Source organism: Scylla paramamosain, unplaced genomic scaffold (assembly GCF_035594125.1).
Source record: "Scylla paramamosain isolate STU-SP2022 unplaced genomic scaffold, ASM3559412v1 Contig51, whole genome shotgun sequence".
In the NCBI taxonomy this organism is placed as follows: Eukaryota; Metazoa; Arthropoda; class Malacostraca; order Decapoda; family Portunidae; genus Scylla; species Scylla paramamosain.
In genome coordinates this window covers 521680-537267 of record NW_026973716.1, presented here as the reverse complement: position 1 = coordinate 537267, position 15588 = coordinate 521680, and the positions used below count along the sequence as shown (strand labels likewise).

The 15588-nt window shown below is 43.6% G+C and overlaps 2 long non-coding RNA genes across 4 annotated transcripts; one reads left to right on the top strand and one right to left on the bottom strand.

The window, feature by feature from the left end:
- On the top strand, positions 1-3871 carry LOC135098222 (uncharacterized). Its single transcript, XR_010266693.1, has 3 exons — positions 1-137; positions 2553-2688; positions 3139-3871. It is a non-coding gene; the product is annotated as an uncharacterized LOC135098222 (long non-coding RNA).
- Positions 3872-4387: 516 nt separating this feature from the next.
- On the bottom strand, positions 4388-15218 carry LOC135098223 (uncharacterized). 3 transcript variants are annotated; one of them, XR_010266696.1, is made up of 6 exons: positions 14938-15218; positions 12242-12458; positions 11271-11413; positions 8521-8719; positions 6796-6931; positions 4388-4949 (listed from the first exon to the last, which is right to left on the bottom strand). It is a non-coding gene; the product is annotated as an uncharacterized LOC135098223 (long non-coding RNA). The 3 variants fall into 3 exon arrangements; XR_010266694.1 differs by having other exon boundaries at positions 8502-8719; positions 14938-15216; XR_010266695.1 differs by lacking the exon at positions 14938-15218 and adding an exon at positions 13616-13791 and having other exon boundaries at positions 8502-8719.
- Positions 15219-15588: the final 370 nt, after the last annotated feature.

Below are 15588 nucleotides of genomic sequence, written 5' to 3'. Positions count from 1 at the left end.
GCTAACTGTTTCAAAATATGGTTCGTTAAGTCTTTCAGCGTGTCATGCCCGCTCAGTTCACTTCACCAGTAGCAGCGGCGGTGAGAGGTCAAGGTGTAGGTCTCGTGGCTTGACGCAGCTCTTGAAGGAATTAAATGGTAAGTTTTGCAATGATTATGTTAAATTAATACTCACTCGGTGGAATTAATGCGTAACTCGTAAGATTCTGAATAATTAGCTTGAATAGGTGAGGATTATGTTAGGTGTGATTGGGGTAGGTCTGCCCATACGTGGTGATTAGGCTAGCCACGTTGTTAGTGATTAGGTGAGCTGATTAGGTTGGCCTAGTGAGGTTGGTTACGTGTGATTAGGCCAGATGGTGATTATAACACTGCTCAGGTGACGTAGTTAAGCTTATCAGGTGAGAATTAAATATGCTGAACAGATGTTAAGCTATTTGTATGTCCAGGGGGAAATAATAAATAACCTAACCTAACCTAACCTAACTGATACTGGCCAAGATTAAGCTGCGTGAGTGATTAGACTGCAGGCAACGTAAATAAGCTTGTTAGGTAGGAAGTTGCATGTTTGTCCAGGTGATCTGACGTGTGACTAACTTATTAAGGTAAGAATTAAGGGAGAAGTCGAGATTATTTATTTATGAATACGCAAGACTGATAGATTGGTATGTCTGTGGCCGCTGCCTTGTGTTCCCTCGACTTGTTCGCTGTGGTAAGTGCTAATTGGCTAAAGTACCATTGCTCATTACTTTCATTCATTCATTATCTTTTTATGTACGTTTATATTTGTTACACACACACACACACACACACACACACACACACACACACAACACACACACACACCTACCTTTAAGGGGAGGGCATACCTTAAAAATAACACTTTTCGACTAAGATTAAAATTAAGTTATTAAATATCATAGTCTCCCTTAACATATCTTACGTTTTCTATGAGCACCACAAGTTGATGCCATTCTTCCTCATATTTTTAAATCTCCTTTATTTACCATTATTAAAGGGCTTTAAATGCCCCGCGCGCCACGTGCTCGGTCACCTGGCTCACAAACTTTATTAAGTAGTAAGGCACACACACCAACACTTAGGAGGATCACACAAATACGCCCATTTCCACGCCCACACTCTCACACGTCCGCGCCCTCGCCCTCATGCCCTCGCCCTCACAGGTCCGCGTCCACGCCATCAAACGCCCACGTCCACGTACTCACAAGCCTGCGCCCACACACTCACGCCCGCGCCCACATACTCACACGTCCGCGCCCACACACTCACGCCCGCGTCCATGCCCTCAAACGCCTGCGTCCACGCACGCACTCACGCCCGCCTCCACGCACTCACGCCTGCGTCCACGCACGCACTCACGCCCGCGTCCACGCACGCATTCACGCCCGCCTCCACGCACTCACGCCCGCCTCTACGCACCCACGCCCGCCTCCACGCACTCGCGCCCGCGTCCACACACGCACTCACGCCCACCTCCACGCACTCACGCCCGTCTCCACGCACTCACGCCTGCGTCCACGCACGCACTCACGCCCGCGTCCACGCACGCACTCACGCCCACCTCCACGCACGCACTCACGCCCGCCTCCACGCACTCACGCCTGCGTCCACGCACGCACTCACGCCCGCGTCCACGCACGCACTCACGCCCACCTCCACGCACGCACTCACGCCCGCCTCCACGCACGCACTCACGCCCGCCTCCACGCACGCACTCACGCCCGCCTCCATGCACTCACACGCCCGCCTCCATGCACTCACACGCCTGCCTCCATGCACTCTCACGCCCGCGCCCACACACTCACACGCCCGCGTCCACGCCCTCAAACGCCCGCGCCCACACACACACAAGCCCGCTCCCACACATACACTTACGCCCGCGCCCACACATACACTTACGCCCGCGCCCACACACTCACGCCCGCTCCCACACACTCACACGCACATAAACACGAATTAATTCAACCATTAGAATGCTCATGCACTCAAAAATCTGGTGACGACACACTCAAAAATCTGGAGACACTCAAAAAGACACAACTCCTCACACACACACACACACACACACACACACACACATTAACCTTCTAAATTTACATTAAACTTGTCTATTAATGCTTTGTTGTATTAAACCAGATTTTTCTTTTATTTTTTTTTTATCAATTCAGCTCGAAGTTGGATTTCTAATACTTATTTTCCTAATTTGTTATTCATGTGATGTATATATTTTTTTTTTCTTGTACTGTTTTATTTCCTCGTATATTTTTCTAAAGTGGGTTTCAAAAACGTATCTCTGGAATTATTAACTGACCATGAATAGCAATAATAAACTTCGAAGGTGTGAGCAGAAAGTTTTAAATTATTATTATTTTCAAATTGTAAGTTATTCATAAGTTTATCCTCGAGATTATATTTTCACTTCTCCAGGACCAATGTCGCTACCCTTCTGCAATATTAAATTTGATTACAACTATAGATTTCGTGTGCTTTACATTTATAGGGGTGACTTGACAAAGGCTCTCTCTCCCACAGGCTCCTCCTTGGCCAATCAGCACCGAGGGAAAGTTGATTGATATACAGGTGTGAATTCAGCTGCCTCCTCGCTGTTCCCGTTGCCAGGATACCATGTGATCGAGGCAGTGTTGGGGAAGGTGAAATTATTCATCAGGTTCGTCTTTTAAACTTCTAATATGTATATAATGTCGTGCTATTGAAATTTCTGATGCCATGCGAATTTCAATCATCCTCCAAATATAATTGGGAAGTATTTATTTAAGGCACATTTTTCAGTTTCTTGTCTGTCATACTGCTATGCTTTTCAAATTTCCTTTCTTGAATGTGACTGAATTTTTGACGCAATTCACACAAAATATCGACACATTTCTTGCATAGTGCATTGTACTTTTCAAACTTGCTCGGTTTTTTCGTATCATGTTTGTCTAGTCATAGTCTTTTAGGCAACCAATCCCCAAACATCTCATACTAAGAATCTCGGCACCTTTTCCACGCCTCATTCTTTTCAAAGGTTGTTTTGTAATGAATCAATTGTCAAACATTAAGAATCTCAGCACATACAAGCTTCATGTGTCTAGGAGCTAATGGTCCGTTTCCCTTGCAGGTGTGACGTGTACTCCTTCACTCCATCCCATGAACAGTTGCCCACAGGAATCTCTACCACATCAGGCCTGACATACTCATTGCAATCAGGGGGTCAAGTTTCATCAGGAAGAGGGGCTGTGTCACTACCTGTAAGCCTGACGAGGTGTTAGTTAAGTCAAGGAGCGTCATCAGGAAGAGGGGCCGAGTCTTGCTACCTGACAAGAGGAGTCAAGGAATTTTTCATTGCAATCAAGGAAGAGTCAAGTTGTAAGAAGATTGTAAGGCAAGAATTTTAAGCAGGAATAATTGTCAAGCAGTTAACAGCAGGAAGAATGCAGCGAGAAAAGGGTACAAGAGTTTTCAAGTTGTAAGATTGTAAGGCAAGAATTTTAAGCAGGAAAAAGTAAGGTAAGAATTTTAAGGAATAATTGTCAAGCAGTTAACAGCAGGAAGAATGCAGCGAGAAAAGGGTACAAGTTTTCAAGTTGTAACAAGATTGTAAGGCAAGAATTTTAAGCAGGAAAAATAGTCAAGCAGTTTAGCAGCAGGAAGAGTCCCTTCAAGCTGTTGGTGGGAGTGACAAGCATCCTTCAGGACTTGCAAAGGCTGAAGTCCTCAACATTAGTCTCACTCAAGTTGACACAGGAGCTCTCCGACACAAGGAAAACAAATCATTTATCCTATTGTGTATTTATTAAACTTTTGTGATTAAACAATAATGATTAAACAATATATATATATTATCTTGTATATACTTAGGGAATGATTAAACAATAATGATTTATTAAACAATATATATATTACCTTGTACATACTTAGGGAATTATACTAACAAGTTGCAAATAAACAAGCTTTCTGGTGTAACAATTCATGCCTCCTCAGAAACTTTGGCAATGTGATTTAAACAAATATATTTAATCATCTTGTTCATACTTGTGGAATTATGTGGAATTATATACTAAAATCTTTTTACAAATTGCAAATAAGCTGCTTTCTGATGTAACCAGTTCATAGCCCTGATAAAAAAAAAAAAAAAAAAAGCAAAAAATACTAGTAACAATTGATCCTCTGGTCAAAAAAAAAAAAAAAGCCAGGATTGGCCCATTTTTGGCTCAGCCAAAAATGGGCGGGCCAATCCTAAGTTTAAGGTGAAACTTGCACACAGAAGCCCTGTCCAAGCGACTCTGGTGTCACTCGGACAGGGCTTATGTGTGCAAGTTTCACCTTAAACTTAGCCAAAAATGGGCCAATCCTGGCTTTTTTTTTTTGACCAGAGGATGATCTATTGTATCTATTGTTTTGGGTCCTATTTATTTTATTTTATTTATTTACTTGGGGATGCATGAATTGTTTACCACCAATATATAAATTTAGTTTACCCAAGCACATTCTGTAATTTTATCAAGCACATTCTGTAATTTTATCAAACTATATAATTCACATGAGAATGATACTCACAAATTTATTTATTGCCAAAGACACAAAGCAAAGCACCCTAGACTACTACACTGGAGACAGCTGGCAGATCTGGCTTGCAAGATTTACACAGAAGCAGGCAGCACATCAGGCTGCACCACCAGGAAGAGAGGACACCCACCACTGGCTGCAGACACCTTCACATCAGCCCTGCAATGAGGCACCACCAGGCACAGAGGACACCCACCACTGGCTGCAGACACCTTCACATCAGCCCTGCAATGAGGCACCACCAGGCACAGAGGACACCAAACACTGGCTGCAGACACCTTCACATCAGACCCTGCAATGAGGCACCACCAGGCAGGCACAGAGGACACCAAACACTGGCTGCAGACACCTTCACATCAGGCCCTGCAATGAGACACCACCATCACCACCAGCCTTGATTGCACAGACAGAAGACAAACCTCTGCAAATAAATACATAAATAATGCAACTTGGGTAAACTAGTTATGAAGAATGAGCTTATTTCTGCATCACACACACACACACTAATTCCTCACTCACACAAACCCTTATTTCCACAAACTTTTCACTCCCTCCCCTGGCCTAACAGGTGCCTCAGACAATCTTTTAACACCCCACAATAATTCCACATCTATTTATCTCCTATATCCATGAATTCCCCAAAATTAGTCTCATATTTAACCCAATACTTTCACATGCACATCGCAATAACAGAACAACAATGCATCCTCTCCTCTTATTTCACAGTGATCACTGCAAATCATTCCTTCTAACTCTCTCTCTCTCCATTAATACTTCACAACACACCTCACTGACAAGACTCACTCGCACCTGTCAGGACTTGCACTTAACAGGAGCTAACATCTGCTTATCCAGCCATCTGTTGCTTCTCTTACAGTCTTGTACCACTATTTTCAATGTTACTGCTCTTGTAATCATGGTTAAGTGCATGCCTCCCCTCCTCCAACTCCTTCAGAAAACATTAATCTTATTCCTCTTATCCATACACAAACACACATACACACATACACACACACCCAACAATACTATATACAGTTGAAATTCCCCTATCCAAAATTCCTGGGACCAAAATTGCTGCAGATTTCAAATTTTCCCAGTTTTTTTCTAAATATTTCTATATGAATTTATAAAATGGGACAGCTTGGGGTTGGCATCAAGCTTTACACATACCTTCAATGTGGCTTTACAATGGCCACACAGAATATTACAGTGCATGACAGCACACCCACAGAACAAAGGCTTCACTGCTCAAAAAAGTAGCAAATTATCACCCATGGCAACTCTCGTGCCCTGAGGATGCCACATTCAGCCCTTTAATCACAGAGAGACTGCCAGACATAGTGGAAGGGAAGGTCTCTCCTGTACTTCCCTGCCTGTGTCCCCCTTACTGCTACACTCTCATTTCACAGCTCACATTTAATTCTTGCATTATAACGGGTGCTGTCAAGCTTAACAAAGGGAAGAGTGCTGTGCTGGGCATTGTTTGAGAGGGCTTTGTAGTTGTGAGACTGGACAGGAGACAGGAAGATCAGTGACAGCCATGACACAGGTGGCCACAGATGCACTGTCACTGTCTATCAAAAGCTTTTGATAGAGTCTGGCACAAAGCTTTAATTTCCAAACTACCCTCCTACAGCTTCTATCCTTCTCTCTTCCCTGCACTTTTCCACATCTTTTCATAGACGTCCAACCCTTCAGGAAGTAAACAGTTCACACAGGGAAGCCACAGAATGCCTGACTTCTCACCTCTCTAAAATTTCTGATTGGGGCAGAGCAAACTTGGTATTGTTCAATGCCTCAAAAACTCAATTCCTCCATCTATCAACTCGATACAACCTTCCAGACAACTATCCCCTATTCTTCAGTGACACTCAACTGTCCCCCTCTTCCACACTGAACATCCTCAATCTGTCAGCTTGCAGTCTCTCAAGGGCCTCAGTCAAGATTCTCCTCCAGGCCTGGCCACATGCTGCCTCTGTCTCCAAGAACACACCTACTCATTTCACACTGATATAAGCAACCTTTTCAAAGTCCCTCAGAGCATTTTCCATTTCTGACAACAACCAATATTTAATGGGCTCCTACACACACACACACACACACACACACACACACACACACACACACACACACACACACACACACACACACACACACACCAGAATTTTTCTCTCCCTAAGCCAGCAGATAGCACACCTAGAGTACTCACCATTTCCTGTGAGTGGCAGTGCACAGCTGTTTTCAGTGAGTATCATTGGAAGGTCCACCATCACACAGTCTTGTGACAGCCTGGACTGGGCACCTGCAGACCAGCTCTGGAACCTTCGGGGAGGTTTACTGCAAACCTGCACAATGAAAGAAAATTCAGTTTGAGTAAATGTACATATTAGATAGAGACAAAACTGTAGTGAGTTATCTAAGGAACTTATGACAATGGTACAAAGATATTACATGGCCCAAGCCTTCAATTCAAAGTGCTTCAGATCTATACAAACAATTCAGACAGCTTCTAAAATCTACATAAACAATTCATGCAGCTTCTAATTCCATCATTGAGCGTCATCAGCCGTTGGTCCTGGGTTGGCTGACAGTCGTCCCCAAGTGACGCACCTGGCTCACTCAACCCCACGTGCTTCATCGCTCTGTCTGTCTCACCCCTCCACACCTGGCTCACTCAACCCCACGTGCTTCATTGCTCTGTCTGTCTCACTCCTCCACACCTGGCTCACTCAACCCCACGTGCTTCATCGCTCTGTCTGTCTCACTCCTCCACACCTGGCTCACTCAACCCCACGTGCTTCATGGCTCTGTCTGTCTGTCACTCCTCCACACCTGGCTCACTCAACCCCACGTGCTTCATGGCTATCTGTCTGTCACTCCTCCACACCTGGCTCACTCAACCCCACATGCTTCATTGCTCTGTCTGTCTCACTCCTCCACACCTGGCTCACTCAACCCCACATGCTTCATCGCTCTGTCTGTCTCACTCCTCCACACCTGGCTCACTCAACCCCACATGCTTCATTGCTCTGTCTGTCTCACTCCTCCACACCTGGCTCACTCAACCCCACGTGCTTCATCGCTGTCTGTCTCACTCCTCCACACCTGGCTCACTCAACCCCAAGTGCTTCATCGCTGTCTGTCTGTCACTCCTCCACACCTGGCTCACTCAACCCCACGTGCTTCATCACTCTGTCTGTCTGTCTGTCTGTCTGTCTGTCTGTCTCACTCCACACCTGGCTCACTCAACCTCACGTGCTTCATTGCTCTATCTGTCTCACTTCACATTCTTACATGCCATTCTAAACCCTCTCCATTTCTGACAATCATACTTCAGTCACTCTCAACCATTTAAAAGCCCAACTAGTTTCCAAGCCGCTCTTTACTACCACCCTAACACACCTGTTCCCTCAACTGCTACTCCTAACATTCCACACCGCCACAATGTTGCCTGTCACTGCCGCAATGTTGCATATCTAGCAGTCTTCTACTGCTATTTTCATGGTAACTGCTCTTCTGATCTTGTTAACTGCATGCCTCCCCTCCTTCTGCAGCCTCGCTGCACAAGACTTTCTTCTTTCTCTCATCTCTATTCTGTCCACCTCTCTAACGCAAGAGTTAACCAGTATTCTCAATCATTCATCCCTTTCTCTGGTAAACTCTGGAACTCCCTGCCTGCTTCTGTATTTCCACCTTCCCATGACTTGAATTCCTTCAAGAGGGAGGTTTCAAGACACTTATTCATCAATTTTTGACCACTGCTTTAAATCTTTTATGGGACTGCCATTTCAGTGGGCATATTTTTTTATTGGGTTTTTGTTGCCCTTGGCCAGTGTCCTTCCTACATTAAAAAAAAAAAAAAAAAAAAAAAAAAAAAAAAATCTCACTAGTCTCTCATCATCCATTTGCTCTAACCTAGACCCTGCCGAGGTACCCTGCATGAACACCCTCCACAGCCACCACCTCCGCCATCACGCCTTTCTTCACCATCCGACTCTTGCTCCTGCCCTCCGCCTCCTGTCACTGCCACGTCAGGAGTGCGTCAGCCAGCGTCGTGTAGCAGGTGGAATGGTGTCGCTGCCGGGCCATGGCATGTGGGTGGAGCAGGGCAGGGAGGCAGGGGATGGGGTAGTCTGGAATGATTTGGTTGTTATTGTTGTTGTTGTTGTTGTTGTTGTTGTAGAAAGTATGGTTTAATTACTGTTTCTTAGTAAATATAACAAAATGAAATAGGTTAAAATTAGATACATTATTAAGAATAGCATCTCTCTCTCTCTCTCTCTCTCTCTCTCTCTCTCTCTCTCTCTCTCTCTCTCTCTCTCTCTCTCTCTCCCATAACACACAAAAAATGATACAAATACAAAATATATAAATATGTACACCAAAGAATAAAAAATTAAATAAACAAACAAATAAAACTACCTAAAAATGAATATAAATGTATTTTCTCAAGTATAGATCAACCACTTACCACCTAACTTAATCATTTATTCATTTAATATTACTATTATCATTTTTCAATTAAGCAAGAACTACAAATAACTATGAATTGCGATTCCCATAACAGTTAACCCCACCCTGCCCCGCACAGCTCCAGCAGCTGGCCAGCAGTGACTCTCAAGCACTCGGATGGGGAGGGTGTCATGCAGGAAGGAGCAATTTCATTAAAATTTTACTTCTTTAATTTTTTTTTGCATTAATAAACTGATATGTTATACAAGATATTCTATAAGCTTAAGTCTATCTAGTATTAACCTTGGGAGAAGAGGCTAAGCTTATCTCCAAGTTACCTGGGAAGAGGGAGTGAAGAGAAGAGAAGTGAACACGAACACTGTGAGGTGCGGTCAGGTGAGGTGGGGTTGGGTCAGGTTGGGTTGGGTTGGGTCAGGTCAGGTTAGGTTAGGTTAGGTTAGGTTAGGTTGGGTCAGGTTAGGTTAGGTTAGGTTAGGTTAAGTTGGGTCTGGTTAGGTTAGGTTAGGTTGGGTCAGGTTACATTGGGTCAGGTTAGGTTAGGTTACATTGGGTCAGGTTAGGTTAGGTCAGGTTACGTTGGGTCAGGTTAGGTTAGGTCAGGTTAGGTTAGGTTAGGTTAGGTTGGGTCAGGTTAGGTTAGGTTAGGTTGGGTTAGGTTAGGTTAGGTTAGGTTAGGTTGGGTTAGGTTAGGTCAGGTTAGGTTAGGTTGGGTCAGGTTATGTTGGGTCAGGTTATGTTGGGTCAGGTTAGGTTAGGTTAGGTACAAACACTTTCACTGGCACAAAGTTTTCATTTCCAAACTACCCTCCTACAGCTTCTATCCTTCTCTCTGTAACTTCATCTCAAGTTTCCTTTCTGACCATTCTATTGCTGCTGTAGTACACAGTCACTGTTCTTCTCCTAAATCTGTAAACAGTGGTGTTCCTCAGGGTTCTGTCCTATCACCCACTCTCGTATTATTATTCATTAATGATCTTCTAGCCCAAACTTCTTGTCCTATCCACTCCTACACTGATGACATCACCCTGCATTTTTCCATGTCTTTTCATAGACATCCAACCCTTCAGGAAGTAAACAGTTCATGCAGGGAAGCCACAGAATGCCTCACTTCTCATCTCTCTAAAATTTCTGATTGGGGCAGAGCAAACTTGGTATTGTTCAATGTCTCAAAAACTCAATTCCTCCATCTATCAACTCGACACAACCTTCCAGACAACTATCCCCTTTTCTTCAATGACACTCAACTGTCCCCCTCTTCTACACTGAACATCCTCGATCTGTCCTTTACTTATAATCTAAACTGGAAACTTCATATCTCATCTCTAGCTAAAACAGCTTCTGAGACGTCTCCACCACTTTAAAAAAAAATACTTGAAAAAACATACACTACATTTATGCACACTGCTGCCAATTAATTTATTCTCCCTCAGCATTATATTCAACACCTGCTCACTAACTACTGTCTGTAAGTGAATCACTCAAACTACACAAATCACTATTATCATTCTCTCTCTCTCTCTCTCTCTCTCTCTCTCTCTCTCTCTCTCTCTCTCTCTCTCTCTCTCTCTCTCTCTCTCTCTCTCTCTCTCTCTCTCTCTCTCTCTCTCTCTCTCTCTCTCAAGTACTTATACAACTCTGGAAATACTAGTAACACCTTGACTTGTTCAGCTTTGATCAACTGTTATGTAATACTGCCTCCACTATTTCAGCTTCTACTGTGTGGGTGAACAGTGGGTCCTCCTGAGGCAGTGGTGAAGCAGGTGTTTAGCTCTTATCACTGTGGGGGCAAAGATTGTCTTCCTTGTGATATACTGCACAGTCAATGTATTGCCTCCACACATAGCAACACTGTTCTTCTGCTCCTCCAAGCTTTGAGTTTCCTCACTACAGTGTCATTCAGAATAAGCTCCAAGATTTGTTGATGTGTTCCCACAAGGATCTTCCTCAGTTCTGCCAGCTTGCAGTCTCTCAAGGGCCTCAGTCAAGATTCTCCTCCAGACCTGGCCACATGCTGCCTCTGTCTCCAAGGACACACCTACTCATTTCACACTGATATAAGCAACCTTTTCAAAGTCCCTCAGAGCATTTTCCATTTCTGACAACAACCAATATTTAATGGGCTCCTACACACACACACACACACACACACACACACACACACCAGAATTTTTCTCACCCTTAGCCAGCAGATAGCACACCTAGAGTACTCACCATTTCCTGTGAGTGGCAGTGCACAGCTGTTTTCAGTGAGTATCAGTGGAAGGTCCACCATCACACAGTCTTGTGACAGCCTGGACTGGGCACTTGCTGAGCAGCTCTGGAACCTTCAGGGAGGTTTACTGCAAACCTGCACACTGAAAGAAAATTCAGTTTGAGTAAATGTACATATTATTAGATAGAGACAAAACTGTAGTGAGTTATCTAAGGAACTTATGACAATGGTACAGAAGAATTACAATTACATGGCCCAAGCCTTCAATTCAAAGTAAGTGCTTCAGATTTACATAAACAATTCAGACAGCTTCTAAAATCTACATAAACAATTCATGCAGCTTCTAATTCCATCATTGAGCGTCATCAGCCGTTGGTCCTGGGTTGGCTCACAGTCGTCCCCAAGTGACGCACCTGGCTCACTCAACCCCACGTGCTTCATGGCTCTGTCTGTCTCACTCCTCCACACCTGGCTCACTCAACCCCACGTGCTTCATGGCTCTGTCTGTCTCACTCCTCCACACCTGGCTCACTCAATCCCACAATGTTCACACTTTTTCAACACAATTCCCACACTTTTTCCACACTTTTTCCACTTTTCTACACAATTTCCATACCTGGCTCACTCAATCCCACAATTTCTACACTTTTTCAACACAATTTCCACACTTTTCCACACCTGGCTCGCTCCATCCCACAATTTCCACACCTGGCTCACTCAATCCCATGTGCTTCATTGCTGTGTCTATCTCACTTCTCCACTTACTTACATACCATTGTAAACGCTCTCCATATCTGACACTCGTACTTCCGTCACTCTCAACAAGCCTTCACTCAACCACTCAAAAGCCCAACTAGTTTCCAAGCCACTCTTTACTACCATCCTAACACACTTCTTCCCCCAACTGCTACTCCTAATATTCCATACAAACACCTTTCTCACTAGTCTCTCATCATCCATTTGCTCTAACCTAGACCCTGCCGAGGTACCCTGCACGAACACCCTCCACAGCCACCACCTCCGCCATCACGCCTTTCTTCACCATCCGACTCTTGCTCCTGCCCTCCGCCTCCTGTCGCTGCCACGTCAGGAGTGCGTCAGCCAGCGTCATGTAGCAGGTGGAATGGTGTCGCTGCCGGGCCATGGCATCTGGGTGGGGCAGGGCGGGAGGCACGGGATGGGGTAGTCTGGAATGATTTGGTTGTTATTGTTGTTGTTGTTGTTGTTGTTGTAGAAAGTATGGTTTAATTACTGTTTCTTAGTAAATATAACAAAATGAAATAGGTTAAAATTAGATAAATTATTAAGAATAGCATCTCTCTCTCTCTCTCTCTCTCTCTCTCTCTCTCTCTCTCTTTCTCTCTCCCATAACACACAAAAAATGAGATACAAATACAAAATAAATAAATACGTACACCAAAGAATAAAAAATTAAATAAACAAATAAATAAAACTACCTAAAAATGAATATAAATGTATTTTCTCAAGTATAGATCAACCACTTACCACCTAACTTAACCATTTATTTATTTATTATTACTATTATTATTTTCTTTAATTAAACAAGAACTACAAATAACTATGTATTGTGATTCCCATAACAGTTAACAACCCTGCCCTGCACAGCTCCAGCAGCCGGCCACCAGTGACTCTCAAGCACTCAGATGGGGAGGGTGTCATGCGGGAATGCATCACTTCATTAAACTTTTACTTTTTCGCATTAATAAATTGATATGTAATGCAAGATATTCTACAAGCTTAAGTCTATCTGACACGTATTAACCTTGGGAGAAGAGGATAAATTCATGTCCACATAAGTCTATCTGACACATAAGCATTAACCTTGGGAGAAGAGGCTAAGTTGATGTCCATATTACCTGGGAAGAGGGAGTGGATATGAGAAGGGAGGTAAACGTGAAGACTGAGGTGCAGTGAGGTGAGGCCAAGTTGGGTCAGGTTAGGTTGGGTCAGGTGAACAATCAAGGTGAGCAGGTAATAAAGTAATCAGTAAGGTGAGAAAATATAGAGTGGCTTGTTTTTCAGCTTCTTCAAACAAAAGTTGTGGTGTTCTGCAGTTCAAGTGACTGAACATTTTGCTTCGCCAGCCAGCAAGACCCCAACTGAAAATATACCTCCATTTCCCTCGGGTCTAGTACTTTGGCTATAAAACGTTCACAAATGGACGTACAGGTAACATTGTCTGGTGTTGTCGCTTACATAAAGAGCCATGTCATGCCGCGCCCACGACTCCAACACTGAAATAAACCAACAAATAAAATCACACACATTTTCTACCGATGCTAAGACAACAAAACTAAGTGGCACAAATTTCCCCTCCTATTACCTGACACCACTCCAGCTCCACCACCACTACTGCTGCTCCACTCCACCCGTCACTCCAGTAGGTGATGGTGACTACTTGCACACAATTACAGCTGAAAACTCCCTAATCGCTTCCACCCTGACCGAATGTTGTTGTTCGCACATGGCGGGGCGGCGGCCAATCTTCACCCAGGGACGGTTAACTTAATTTTTTGAGTTTTTACTAATATTTCTTGTTCTTTGTGATAGTTTTCATAGTTTATTTTAATTATGTTAATTTTCGCACAGTTTTTCTTTCGTTACCGTTGTCATTTCTCCTTACTTATTAATTAATCCTCTAATTATTTTAATTATATTGTATTCGAAGACTTAGAAACATTCCTCTCTTGCAGTTCATGTTCTTAGGGGTGTTTCTCAAAGTATTTTCACCATACTGATTCTTGCACTTCTTTTATCTTCATTTCTCCTAACATCCTTCTCCCAATACAAAATATTCTATTCGTCAGGAGTTACTGGTTTCATCTCTACTGGCTGGTAACTGTGCCTGACACTGCGCAGGAGGGACGTATCAGTTTGCAGAGACTATAGAGAGGGAAGAAAGGTGAAGGGATGAAGGGTTGTGAGGGCAGAAGGGTGGCGGTGTGAAAGCCTAAGGGGACACGGACGGACACACACACACACACACACACACACACCTGCTCCCCAAACATGCATACTACTAATTACCTACATTTATCCAGCAAGCACCACGTATCTATGCACAAGTCAACTAAGTACTGTGCTTGTTGAACCTGAAAACAATGTACATTAGTTTAAATTACAAGCGGCGTTAGTTTAAATTACAAGCGGCGGTCCCGGTAGAGAGGAGCTGTCAGTCTGCCTCACTTAAGCCTTCATCACACCAAAACTAGGCAATAGCGATTATATCTGACTAGCGGAAATGAAAGCACTGTTATGTGGCTCCAGTTAGTGACAGGATTGGCTGATAAGTGAGAGATACAGCAATTAATGGCGGATATATTTATAGAAAGCCAGCCTTCACTTCAACCGACAAGATGAATTTTGGCAGCTTTTAATTTTCTCTCGTGGTTAAATCAAGGGTGTTTTGTCCTTGTGGTTAGAAACGTTAGCAGGACCGTGGAATATTGAGTCAAGTGTACAAATGTATTCCTAACGAGGAGAAAATGTTAAATATGATCCTTCCACAATCAAAAATAAATAAATAAATAAATAAAAAGTTTGACGAAAATTTTGGAAAGCAGGACATTAACGTAACATTACCGTCCTATTTCGTTATTGTGCGTGACACGGAGCCATTACAAAGAACAACACTATCAAACTCACCTCCTATTGCACCATGGCGTCTGTGACCAGTCCGCCAGCTGGCCAAGCAGCAGGTGGGTCATTTGTCAATATTGTAAGTGTTTCTGGCCCTCACGACCACCTTCCGGCAGCCATTAAGCTTCCACTGGCACGTGTCACCGTCTTGAGAGAAAATCCAGGTTAAATAAGGCAGCTGCACACGCACGCACTTCAAACACCACCCCTCTGTGTGTCTGACGTCCACTCACTCTCCTATGTCAGCGTGCACTCATTACCCACAAACCTACAAATTATATTTCCAATTACTCCAGCTTCTCTCATATTACACTATTCTAATACATAATAAAACAAGTGAAATATAATGAAGCATGAACATGTAAAACTAAGTTATAAGCCATTGTAATTGTAATTGTCAAAATGTCCACATCTCTCTCTCTCTCTCCAATTCAAGCGCCAAATTTGAAGTGGTCCCGGCGGTGTTTACACTACGATTCTTCATCTATTGTATGACCTTGTGTGAAGTCATTGAAAAGCTTGTGTGACTTGAAGCCTCTCGTTATTATCAAATGTTTAATTGTCATGGATGAAATCAGGTAGACTCTTTAAATTATGTAAACAGCTTGGGTCTACCACAGATTAACGTACCCTCTACACCACGCTGTTATTATCAGC